The following is a 13,438-nucleotide window of genomic DNA, read 5'->3' as shown; positions in this document are numbered from 1 at the left end:
ATGCCTTTCCACAATTTGGAAGCTGTGTGGGGTTTTCCCCCCTTAATTGCATGTATCTGTGTCTGTGCAGCATAGAGGCACGTGAGCTCTTAGTTCATGGGAACTGTGCAGCCATTTAGCTAGCAGGTCCATCTCTTTAGCAATGATTCACCACCTCCAAAGAAGGTAGGCCACCTAGAATGCATCAGGCTGTTTGGAGCTGACATTTTTGCTGAAAGATTGAAGGTATTTGCTTATTAAATAAGCAATATTGGAATAAAAAAATAAATTAAAAAAAGAAAAGCTGTTAAGACTATGCCTGAAGAGAAGGCTACTCCCTAACTTTTTTTTTTTTTTGCTAATGAGAGTAATTAATAGGACTCTGTGGTCTGCCCTGGGAACTTGTCAGAACTCCATCTTACTTGCTGTTACTGTTAAATAGGGTTAGCTGAATCATTCAAAACAGCCGTGTTCAGTTTCCTTAAAAGATAACATTCTGATAACAGCTTTGTCACTTCTTAAGATATGTGAGAGGACCAGAGACAGTGGGCATTGAAACAGGGGAGGTTCCATCTGAACATCAGGAAGTTTTTCCTTCACTGGGAGGGTGAATGAGCACTGGCACAGGTTGCCCAGAGAAGATGGAGTCTCCCTCCTTGGACATACTCAAAAGCTTTCTGGATGTGATCCTGGATAACCCATTTCAGGTGATTCTGCTTGAGGGGGGGGTTGGACCAGATGCCCTCTAACTGGGGAGATCTCTTCCACCTTGAACCATTCTGTGATAATTTTACTAGGGTATTTTGAAGCTCAGTGTGGTGCAATTCTGCTTTTCAAACTCTTAGATAAACAAATTAATTTTTAAAAGCCAGCTAGAGTCTTGGTGTTTTTTTCTAGTCTTGGCTGTGCCTTAAAGTCAATAACCAACCTTGTGGTTGGGGTACAGGTCATCTCTCATACAGCAGGGTGCATCCATTGTTGGAGTAGGCTTCCTGTGGAGGATTGGTGGTGGCTGTCTGAGACAATTTGAGTTTTAAAAAGAGCTAGAGCTACTGGGGTTTTCTAATTTGCTTGGTACTGAAGTCAAGTAAAAGCAATTTGTGTATGAAGAGAGGAGAATCTCAGCTAGATCTTGTCTTGTTATGGAACTCTAACAACCCTGTTAGGAAAGAAGAGTTAGTATTTCTTGTTTGCTTTCTGATTAAGGTCAAACAATGGAAGGAAAAGAGTTTAGGTGTTGGTCTGCAGGATTTTGTCATGTCTTGGCAAGAAGAATGCTGGTTTTTAATATGTGAATTCAGTAGGTGTGCTCTTACTAGTGTCAATAAGTACTATTTAGTGAATAGAATGATGGACAACAAAGCTGTATCATGAACCCTCAACAAAGATGTATCATGGACCCTCATTTGCCTACAACTGTGGTATCTGTACCACTTCTGGCTGAGAAAGCACCCAGCTGGGTTTAGATTCCAGGAAAATTTCTGTGCCAAAAATATCAAGTCAAAGTATTATGATTGATTCTTGTCTTCCTTAACTGAATGGCACTGATATTGTTTTACTGAGTGACCTAACTAGGAAGTTAACAATTCATAGTTCTTACACTACTGCCACAGCTGCTGAAATTCAGGAAGTATAAAACACATTCATTCTTTCCTGTTGTTTAAAAATAAAAAAAAAAAAAAAAGCAAGGTATATCAGTGAGTTCACTTGCAGATTTCTTACTGTTTTTCGAATCCACCAATTTTAACTGTAAGCCATTAAACCAGAAGCACTCATAATTATAACTTTATAAACCTTATAAAACGAAGGCACACTTATTTAATATCTCCCAGTGCTTAGAGAGTGTCAAATTGTTGAGGAAGGAGAACTTGCTGAAGGAGGGAAATGCTACTGTGGATAAAGTAAGTTCTTGCCTTTTAGCTGATAGCCAGATTGTTTTGTTGAAACAAGCTTTTCTAACATCCTATTTCTTAGAACAAGAATACAAATGCTTTGCTGAAATCATGTTTTTTCGCTCACTGAATAAATATGGAACTTCAGATTCAGAGATAAGAGATTAGAATTTTCCACAGGATGGCTGAATCATAGTCTTCTCTCCACACATGGACACAATTTTACAGCTTATTTTCCTGTTTGTAATACTATATTGTACTTTACTACTTGAAGTTCAGCAGGATCAATGCTTGCACTTGAAAATCAACAGTAGAGCTATTGCCAGGATAACACTTTCACAGATGACACTTGCTGTTTGTTTGCTTCTTTCTGAAAGAAGAAAAAGGAAGTAATGTCAGCTTTGACAAAATGGCATATTTGATAAGTGGTTTATAATTTTTTTTCCTTTATTGCCAGAACACTTAAGTATACAATATCAGTTTCTTCTGCCATGTCATGTGTGTGCAATTGTTGGTGTACTGAAGATCCCTTACAGATAATATTACATTTTAAAAGATCAGGTTTCAAGTAATGGGACACCTTTGAGTATTTTTAAATGCATGCAAGTAATTGTTTCCACCAGAAAAGTTTAATAATCTGCTTTTAGTCCTAGTTGATTACATTGATAAGCTGAGTAGGGAAATGCAACTTCCCATTTATTTCTGGCTGTAGTATCAACCACCTCTGTTTTTAAAGTGGATTTCTTAATCTCATAGTAATTTGGTGCTAGAACATTGGCTGTATCTCAGTGACACCAAGTGACTGTTCTCACTTTGGGAGATAACAGCTTCCTATTTGAAGAGGCTTGGGAAATCTTGGTTTCTGGGGCACAGCTCAGCATTTGAAAATATTGGTGTTTTCCTAACTGTGGATGCCATTTCAGTCCTGGCATTCCAGACATGAAAGGTCACATAGGTCACATGGAACTACCAAACACTCCTTGTCAAGTGAGTTTGCGTTATTTACTTTAATATGACTAGAATGCATGCTTAGCACAAACACACCCTTCTATTCAGTGCAGGATGAGAGTTGTTTGCTCAAATTTAAATAGCAGTTCAGTCTCCAGAGCCCTTCTACAAAAGGATCCTCTTTGCTTGCTGTTAAGTGAATTTTATGTTCTAAGCTAAAAAGAAAAGAGTTTGTCTCTTGACCATTAGAAAGATGCAATGCCTTTCTCACCACGGCCTCTCTCCCAGCACCCATATCTTGCAGAACTAGAATTCTTGAGGGATTTTCTTTCTTAATATCATTACTCAACACTCTGCAAGTGCATTGCTTCTTGGTCTACCTTCTGATGGCTTACTTAAGATGAGAGATGGTATAGGCTGTGCATTTGTTGTACATTAATTTATTGATAAAATCATGTCTTATATTAGCCCAGCATAATGCACTTAAAGCTGACAGGAACAGTGGTATTCAGTAATGGAACTAGGGATGAAGGGCAGGGAAACAGGATTTTCTATTTTTTCTTAAATATTAATGTCCAAAACTTAAATTCTTCTCTTTTGACTCTAGTTTACCAACTTATTTTTTATTTCCTCGTGGGTTTTTTTGGCCCTTGAAAATCATGAGGGTGTTTTGAGTAAACACAGCCAAGTCATCTTATGAAGCTGTTTTGCCCAGTCTTTGAATGCCGCTGACACATTTGCATGCAAAAATGCTTTGTGAAATGTGGGAGGAGTGCAGAAAAATTTCAAGGCATAGATGGGTTAGATCTGTGCTCGGATTGACTTTGAAGAAGGGAATTGTTCTATAATCTCCTACTTCCTCCTTGCATTGAGATTCTGAAGTGCTTGTTTCTCTGTGTCTGGGGAGTGTAGCTGTCTTTGGAAAGGCAAGGACATGCAAAGCATTGACATCAAATCAAGAAGAAAATATGCATAACTTTCATTGTCAGAATTGATGTAATTGAAGCCACCTATTACTGGTAGCCTAAACTAGATTATAGATTATAAAACCTAAACATAGATTCTAAAATATACCATTTCCGTGATCTAGCACTTAAAAAAATTATATTCCTTAAAAAAAACCCATAAAGACACACAAAAACTTTGCACAGAAGAAATACATGTAATTGAGTAAAGATGAAGTAATTTCTTTTTATTAATGGAAACCTAAGAGTATTAAGGCAAGGTCAGTTTTCAGCCCAGATTAAATCAGCGATAATAACATTGGCCAGTGATATATAAAGACTTCCTTGCTGAAGGTGGCTGTACTGGCACATAATATAACTGGAAGAGAGTTCCTGGATTCTCATGTTTAGTATTTGTTGCAGTCAAAGCATTTGTATATTCCCTTTTGCAAAGTTCCCAAGCATCTTCTTAAAGTAGTCAAAGCTTGTCTCATTAACAAATTATTTCAAAGCTTACGTGTTTGGACTAAAGCTTGATTCCAGGATTCTGGCTAAAAGTACTCACAACCAGCTTGTATGCCCAGTTGGATAAAACTGGTATTTTATCTCGGTATTTATAAGAGCATTTCCACCCTTTGTAAAGTGGTTTTCTCTCTGTTTGTGTAGGGGTGACTCTCTTTCTCCCCCAGTCAGTGTAGGAGACTTGCATTTATATTCAAAGAGATGCAGGGAATCTTGTGATAAGGCTGATTAGGTATGCTCATGGTACTCATTTTGGAACAATATTATGCTGTCAATCTTCCTTGCATAAACTTACGTATATGTCACCTGTGTCTTAGGTGCTATTTTTAAATCTTCTGACCAGATTAGATACTGGAAGTGCCTTTTTTTTGATGTTTCCCTACACAGCTCTGAAGGAAATGCCTTAATTTATGTAATGGGTAGCTCTTTTCTCTTTTCATACCTTCACTAATTTGATAATGTTGATCAGACACGTATTCCATGCATGCGAGTGCCTTCCTCTCCTTGGTCACTTCCCAGAGTCTCAGCAGAACCTGTGCTTGGCTTACTTCTTGGACCCTGACTGTGAAAAACGCCAATCACTTCTTTTTAAAATTTTAGAAGTTTAATAGTAATAAAATGGTTATAAAAATAGTAATACGATTAGAGTAATAATAATTTGGACAATTTGAATTAGGAAAATATGAGACAACAGAAACAAAGAGTTACGGAAGTCCAGGTACCTTTTTCTGGGTAGCATAAGCCTGAAAAAGGGCACCTGTTAACAGAGGGTTAACCCTTAAAAACAATAGCCTGTTGCATATTCATACACCTCATACATGATGCATAAATTCCATTCAAACACAGGATTCTGTCTGGTCAGTGTCAGCTTCTTCCTCATAATCCTGATGGTGTCATCCTGGCTGTGTGAGGCTGGAAGAAGTTTGTTTCTCCTGATAAGAGAGCAATAAATTCTCTTTCTCTGAAAGATTTAGGTGTCCTGTGGCTGCTATCTCAGTGCAAGTCCTTTCTTCAGGAAAAAAAAAGTATCCTTCATAGCACAGTTTCTATTTTAACATTTTGTTATAACCTAAAACTATATTTACCACACTACTTAAGAGAATTAATACAGCATTACTTTCTAACACAACACATATAATATTCATTTTAATATTTGCGAAAAGCCAATCATAAAATACGCATTTTTCACACTGACCTTGCCTCCAGGGCTGATAAACTGCATTCCCTGTCACTGCTTCTGTTCATGTGGCTCCTCTCACCTGGTGTCCTAGTTGTTCAGTGCATCAGATGTGCCTCTATGCCTTTTGTCAGCAGCAACTTTTGGTAGACACCTCAATTCCCTTATTCAATAAAACTAGCTTCCAGACAATACTTGGCAACTTCTTCTGGTGATCCATGTCCAGCCTGATAATTCTTTATTGTTTGTAGCCAGTCAGTCACTTTGCAATTCTTCTACCAAATAAGATCCTTACTAACTTTTTTTAATTCAGCTGTTGTTCAGTCCAGATGTGATCTAAGATTTCTCCTGTCTGTTTTTCACTTTTTGTAAAAAGTTACTCTCTTACTATTGACTGCATGGTACTGATTGTAGTAGGGCTGATGTCTTTTTACTTTTCTCCCCTCTGTTTCAACTCTAAAGACAGGTATTCTGTTTGTTCTCCTGCCATCATCTCCATCTGGGGTTTTTTGTGTGCTTTAGAAATACAGATTGTAGGTTTTAAATTATTTCATTGGCTCAATGTGAAGTAGACACAAAAGCTTGAGAATACATCAAAGTTTTATTTGCAACTTTATGTACAATCTGCTTTTTTTTTTGCAGGAATCTGCAGTGGTTTCATCTGTTTTTCTTCACACATGCTCAGGAAGATGTTACTTTTAATTTCATGCTGGTTTTTGTAGTTTCCAGGTCTGTTTCATAGTCGACATCCTATATTTATTTCTTTACTAAGAAATTTTCACTTCCAGGTTACTACTTCACATAATTTCTATGAGGTGTTGAAGAATTTAATTTCTAATCATTTAAATCAGAATTTTTTTAAGCTGTAACTTTATTCCTGTACTTTAACATCTGAGGTGCAACTTCTTTAATCAACTTGTTCTCTGCCTTCTGGGAGCCGTGGTGAAGTGCTTATCTAGTTGGGGCTATTTCATCTTCCAAGTTATCTACTGCATGCTGCATCCCATGAGGTGTTTCCAGATTTGTTTATGCACATTTAATGAAGCAGCAACTCAGCATTTTCAGTTTAGTGAGGGTGAACTCCTCAATCTACATGACTACTTTAAACTTCATGTGAGTCATAAGTTAATCTCTTCTAATGCCCAACTCACTGGGATATTTTTCATTCTAATAAAATAAAGTCTGTAGCAATGCTGGTTTCTTTGAATCTACTGCAGACTCTGAGCAAGGCTGTCCTTTTTAAGTGTGGTTGGTTTTGGTTTGGTGGTTTGGTTTGTTTTTTTTTTTTTTTTTTTTTTTTTACTCAATTGTATTCTCTAAGTTCTCTTGCAATGGTGTGTTTGGGGTGTTTTTGTTTTTTTTTTTTAAATCTATCACAATATTAAGTGGTGTATATTTGAACACCCCCTGCCTCTATGGGCTTTTTTTGAATAGCATGTGCATTTCATTATGTTTTAGCCACTAAGATACTGTTGTCCCTATGATATTTAATCTTGTATTTAATTCAGGTGCATTAGTTTTGTAGAGGAGGCCTCTTTTTCTGTAAGTACACAAATGCTTTAGAATGTTTTATCTCGTCATGCCTGTTTGCCCGGGCAGACTGCTTGTCTGCCTGAACCCTGTTCTAATCTGTGCTAGGACTTTCAGCCCTTTATCAAACAATCAGAGATAAGAGTCCTTCTTGGTCACATTCTCATTTTTCTTTACTTGTGCCTTGAGGTTGGATGTGAGGTTGTGTGGGTGCCCAACAACTCTCATTTCTCTCTTTCATCTGTAACGCCCTCCCTGGGCGTGTCACCTTGCCCTTCATGGTCAGTGTCCTTGTCTCATAACTGAGAGTCCTTGAGCAGGAGAGTCCTGCTGAGTGACTCTGAGATGCTGAAATGTTTCACCCATCTTTCTCTCTGCTCATTATTTTAATGCCTTTTTATCAAGTCACTTGAGATATAGCTGGATCAATTGTTTGAAGTCCTGCCATATGAATAATCTCTAGAGTCTGTGCCCCCTCCTTAAGTAACCTTGTACACCCAGATAGAATATAGCTTTGAATCAGCAGGGAAATACATAAAGAGCAAGGGAGAAGGGGAAAGCCAACCAAGGTGAAACTGTTCACTTAAATGTGACTTTTTATATTTTATAAACATAAAAGTGCCTCATGTTGCATTTAAGTGAGTATAAATAATTAACTGAAAATTATTACATGTCATTTTCTTTCAGTCACAAATACAGTAGTGGCTGTTGCCAAGGTTTATTGCTATTGCTACAGCTAAGGCAAATTTCCAGGTCATCAGATAGATGTAGAGGAAAACATCTGGTAAATAAATAGATTCTGGAATTTGTCGACATCTGGACTGGTCACATCTGTTTGATTTTATTTTTTTTTCCTTTTTTCTTGAAGAAAATGTCTCTGAATAAACTTACTGTGATTAGGTTGAAGCTTCTGCAGGATGGTATTTATTTATTCTGGTGGATGTCATATATTTACTCTGATGGATCTTCTTGTTTTAACATAATTGCTTTTGAATTAATGCTTTCATGACAATTTTGTGAATATTTAGGCCACAATTGTCCTGACCTGAAGCTGATAATGCCTTTTTCTTTTTTGTGGCTTTTTTTATGTACACATGACTCTTAGGAGGGGAAGGAGTTACACTGTACATGTTCCAATTTTGGAGAGGAGAGCAAAATCTCTTCAGTATTACAGATGATGAGAAAACAATTTACCTTTTTGTGGTATCTTTTCTGTCCTGCTAATCCCCAGATCCAGATTTAGAGGCATTGTGTGTCTGTGCACCGTAGCTGCATGCTTCCTTTCCGCTCTGATGCTGCAGTTGCCTTGGCTGATCTCCTCCGTTCCTCCCTCCTTTCTTTCGCTTGCGTGGGTTTGTCGCTTTTTTTCTTCAAAGGCAGCATGTGGTGTGTCCCTGCTCTCTGCACCTCACATGGTGGTTTCAGATGTGGGGAGAGGCTGTTTGGTGCTCAGGACCTGTGCAGCCCTGGCTGACAGGCTGCCTGCCCTGCCCCTGTCTGGTTGCTGCTGCCTGCGAGCGGAACGGCTCAGCCCGGATGAGCCCCGTGGAGTTCTGGGGCACTGAGCTCTGATTCATGGCAGCTAACACAGAGCTGCTGTAAGACTATATTTATCCACAGTACAGGCATGATGTTTTATACACTTTGGGATTTTTTAACCTTCATTTGTTCCAAATAGTCTGTTGTGATCAGCAGAGTTTTAAAATAAAAACATGTTCTGTAAGAGTAGCCAGATCTAGTATACAAAGTGCCTCCAGTACTCATCCCTATTTTTGATGCTATTTATCCACACTTTGATTTGTTACTTCAGGAGGAAGAATCTTAATGGAATGAGTGCCATGATTCTGTGCTTTACCACAGGTTGGTAAATGAAGTCTGTGCCTGCACTGACAGTAGGGAGCCTTTCTGTTCTGGGGCAGCTCAGCTAGCAGCAGAACGCAGATTTCCCAGTGCAGAACAGCATCATGGAGGCAACGTGTCAGGAGGCTCGCTTTAAAACCTCTCCTAAACAGCAAACAGACATAGTTCCTTTAACCTGTTCTATTTAGCCTGGTCTGCATCCCACAAATGGTTGGTCAGAGGGCAGAAAATCAGTGGCAATCTACCTTTGGTCTTGTTCAGTGTATAGGTACTTCTTGGCAGCCCTCCAGGCAGTGTTTCTAAAGTGCTTGCGCAGCTCTAACACAGCCAATCCTGGGGAGTTTTACAGCTCAAGTGAAGGGCCAGGTAATGTGGCATTTGGTGATTCATATGGTCTGGTAAATACTTTTATTTTCCATAAATAAAATTATTCTTCTTTTCCCCACTTAGTAAAGGAGAAAGGGATGGATGAAACCAGAGAGAAAATAGTAAGATGGTCAGATGAGAGTATGGGGGGAGAGAACAAAGTTTGGAGTTCTGGCCTGAGGGAAAGTGGGAAGACTTGTTATTGCAGCAGTGGTTACTTTTAATTTAACTCCATGGATTGTAGAAAATCTGTGAGCACTTTAATTACATAATGACCTCTAAAATGAAGGTGAACAGAAATGCTGAATTCACAGAACACATTTCTAAGCTGTCAGCCAAATTTTCTGAGTGAAACCCGTTATCAGCGCAGAGAGAGGAAAATGAAGCTTGCTATATGGAACTTTTCGTTACATTTTTTGAGATCTTTATTGGGTATTAGAAGGCAGAGGAGAGAATTTGTTTCATGCCTTTATCAGAGTGCTGCAGTCTCAGCTGTTCCAGCAGATTTTGGACCCTCCCATGCAAGCAGTGCCAATCCAGGGGCTGCAGGGAAGGGGCAGGCTGTGTATGAGTGTGTAGCCTTGCTCCTCTTCCTGCCCCATGGTGCCCAGTGACGTGGCACAGGAAGAAGTGTGTGGGCACCACAAAAGACACATCTTTGGCTGGAAACACGGGGCAAGCAAGATTTACAATCTACTAATAAAGCAGCAAAATGGCTTAGTTTGAAAAAGTATGCATACTTCCATCACCTGCTGTAACTGGAAGCAGAGTGGAGGAACAGGGAAACATTTGGTCTCTGGAAAAACAGGAGCTCTGAATGAGTCTTGGAGACTAATGTAATCATCCAAATGGTTTGCTTCCTGCCTCTCTGTGCTGACATGCCACTCTGTATGCCTGGGTGCTTTTTCTAACGAGAAGGTTTTTCCCTCCTTGAAAGACTGAAAAGCTGAGGGGGAGCTATTAAATTCTGAAAGCTATATTTAGCTGGGAGCAATTAAAGCTAGCACTGTATAATGACACTTGAGATTAGCTTATCCATCAGGCAAACAGTAAGATTTTAATGTTTGGTTTCAGTCAGACTTGGCATTACTGTTAACTTCTGCTTACATTCATGAAATTATGCATTTTAGAAGGTGTGTCTGGTGCAGGTTGTCCTGGAGAAGTTACTTGCTTGCTTACTGTTCCCACTTTGTTCCTACTTCCATTTGCTGTGTAAACCCTGTCTGTAGTCCCATGTTGCTTTTGAAAGAGATAGTTCTGCTCTACCCTCCAGTCACAGATGCCTGGTTTGCTCTTTTCATCATCTTTATGCTTGCAGCATGTTGGTGCAGTGAAATGACTCTGCAAACATTATGGCTAAAAATTTGGCTTTTTCCTTCTTCAGTTATTAATGGAATTAATGTTCTACTCTAATTTCTCTCTGTAGTCATGTTGCTGCCGGCTTTAGTAGAACATGCTGAGGGCATAAATGACTGACTTTGAGAAGGGAGAGAATTAGCTGGTTCCTCCCCAAGAGGAGTTCTGCTTGATGCAGACTTACACCAAATTGCAGTCTATTGCCAGATTGAGTCTTTGTTACACTCCTGGTAGGCTCTTCTGGAAACAGTTAGAAATATTAGTCCTTCCTTAGGACTAATATAGTACAAAGCAGCTTAATTAATTGCTGTAGATTTGTTAAAAGGTCACTTATTGCGTGTTCATTCTTTTTTTCTCTCGGGTACCAAATAATTAATTTTCTCCATTCTGCATTAAATGAACATCCCTCTGTGATGCTCACAGGATCTATAGCCATCCACTATTGCTCAGTTTGTTCTTCTATCCCAGTGCATCAGGCTCTAGAGTTTTTTGTTTTTGAGAATGTCTTTACAACTATGGGTTGCTTTTTTTGTACACAGGCACAGAAAAAGTTAAAAATCAATTAGCAGTGCATTAAGCTGATCTCAATTTCCCAGATGGTTTTAGAATTTGTGTACCTGTGTTGCAAAATATTCAGAAACAAAATCATAGGAGTGCTTCTTTATGCTCACTGATCAGAAGAGATCTCTTGAGTACAGTGGTTTGGGGACCAAGTGGGAGTGTGGAGCCTTTTTTGACCAGCAAACTGTTGGGGAAATTTCATTTTGGAAGGAGGAGAACATGATGTCTATGCAAAAATGGGGAAAGATTGTGGAATGGCAAAGGCATCACTTGGCTTTATGGAGTGCCTAAGAAGTTGATACAAGCCTTGGTCTCCTGAGCTGCTGATGGCTTAAGGTGCCCAGTGAAGGGTGCTTATAGGCTGTGTCTCCTTATATCTGTGACTTTCCTTTAGGCTCCTTCTAGGGTCCCTCTTACTTCAATATGATTATGTAATGTACTCCTAGTAACTATATAGTTCTTTGTAACTGGTTATCAGATAATTTTTATTTAATAATTTTTTAACATAATTGTTTTAACATAATTGTAATCCTGTTTTTCTAATGGTGTTCATGCAAATAGCACAAATATTTCAGAGCTAGCTTGTTGGGTTTTTTTTAAGGCTTTTTGTGAGGTTATTCTGTTGCCTTAACCATGAGAAGTTTTTAATATATGATTAGTTGGAAGTTTTGAATGTAGAACAGCTTAATTTTTGAGTTACTGGGAAAAATGCCAGCCATAGATTTGGGAAAGTCTGAGTAATAAAATCATAAAGCTGGTTCATCGTTCAAATGTGTTGTTATTTCAGCTGCCTCTGCCCACTGCATGTTCCTACAGGCTAAAAATGTCAATAGGGTCTTATATTAATAGCTATTTTAGGACTCTAATCTTAAAAGGCAGTACAATGAAAGAACCTTAGATTAATCAAAAATATCAAAGTTGACACATCAAGTGTTCTTTCTTACTCTAGTTTAAAAAACTTCCACCCTTAATACTTAGATTATTAAAAATATGCAAGTTCATGTGTTAAATTATCCTAAAATTAAATCACAGATGTTTAAGCTACAAACCAGATGGGGACAGTGGCATTTTTAGGAATCGATATAGATGAAGCAAGAAATTCAGTGTAAAATGTGAAATTAGGAGATATTAAATGTAGACAGATGATAGGAGAAGGCAAAAGTATAGCTCAAAACTATGAGTTGAAAATAGGGAAAAGAATTTCCTTTTTCCTTGGAAAATATGCTAAGACTGTAAGAATAATATTAAATAAGAGCAGTAATGTAAATTCAAGAAATGCAGAAGAATTTAATTTCATTACTGAATTAAAGGTGTAGTCTATGACAGCATATAGAAATAATAGCTAAGAAAAAGTTAAATTGTAACAGTAACTCAAATTCAAAACTGTTGTCACAAGTAATTTGAAGAATTCTCTTTTTCTCATATTGCTTTTGAAGAAAGATCAGGAAAGCCTCAGAGAAAGCTTAACAATGTGCTAGTTTTTATAAACAGTATGTGGTAGTCAGACACTGGTTTGTCTGGGGCTGATTTATTGCAGACTTTTGGAAAATTTATCATCAAGCTGATATGGGAACTGACTCGGGGCAATAGAAATTCAAATCTGATAATTGGACCATGCAGTCCATGAAAATAAAGGCAGACTAAACCATTGTTTCTTTTTAGCTGGAATGGAGCACGTTAAGCTTTGTCATAATGTCTTTTTGGTAGTGTTCATGTTGTACAGAGAAGTCTTGCAGGCTGCTAAAACTGTAAAATTGGATGGTCTTCAGAAAAAGTGCGTTTGACTAAACATCAAAGCCCTGTGTTAGTTGCTTCAAAGCAATGGCTGAATAATGTTACAAGTTTGTAAAGAGTAGTACCCCAGCATCTATTTCTGTTCAGGATTCTTCTTTCTTGTTTTAGTGCTGACAAGGTGTTTGGGTGGGTTCCCCACAGCCTCAGTAGAGTTACACACTGGTGCAGAGTTCTGCATCTTTGCAGCAAGAAGGATTTCTGTCACAAAATGCATTGCCCCCACACTGTATTAGTAGACTAAAACTCAACTTGCTTAATTATATGGGAGAATGTGGGTAACCTGAATTTTTAATGCATATCTTTCAGGAAAAACTCAGCTGTAGATGCTGTATTTTAAGGAAGTGTTTTGGGAGGGGAGAATACACAAAAATCAAAGCAGAAAAATTTTCAGCTATTCATATATCCTAGTTGTTACTTCCCTTGTGCTTCTCAGGTATGAAAGGACAATGCCTCAGGAAGTTTTATTTCTCATCTGATTTTTTGGTTGGTTTTTCAGATCCAACACAAGA

At 38.2% G+C, this 13,438-nt stretch overlaps 1 long non-coding RNA gene across 1 annotated transcript; it reads right to left on the bottom strand.

Moving 5' to 3' along the window:
• Positions 1–1,751: 1,751 nt before the first annotated feature.
• LOC136567428 (uncharacterized) lies at positions 1,752–8,412 on the bottom strand. Its single transcript, XR_010785121.1, has 2 exons — positions 8,187–8,412; positions 1,752–2,241 (listed from the first exon to the last, which is right to left on the bottom strand). It is a non-coding gene; the product is annotated as an uncharacterized lncRNA (long non-coding RNA).
• Between the last annotated feature and the right edge of the window lie 5,026 nt (positions 8,413–13,438).

The sequence above is a fragment of the Molothrus aeneus genome, chromosome 1, assembly GCF_037042795.1.
Source record: "Molothrus aeneus isolate 106 chromosome 1, BPBGC_Maene_1.0, whole genome shotgun sequence".
Taxonomy (NCBI): Eukaryota; Metazoa; Chordata; class Aves; order Passeriformes; family Icteridae; genus Molothrus; species Molothrus aeneus.
Note: the sequence above shows the minus strand (reverse complement) of the source record. Positions and strands in the feature narration are given on the sequence as shown.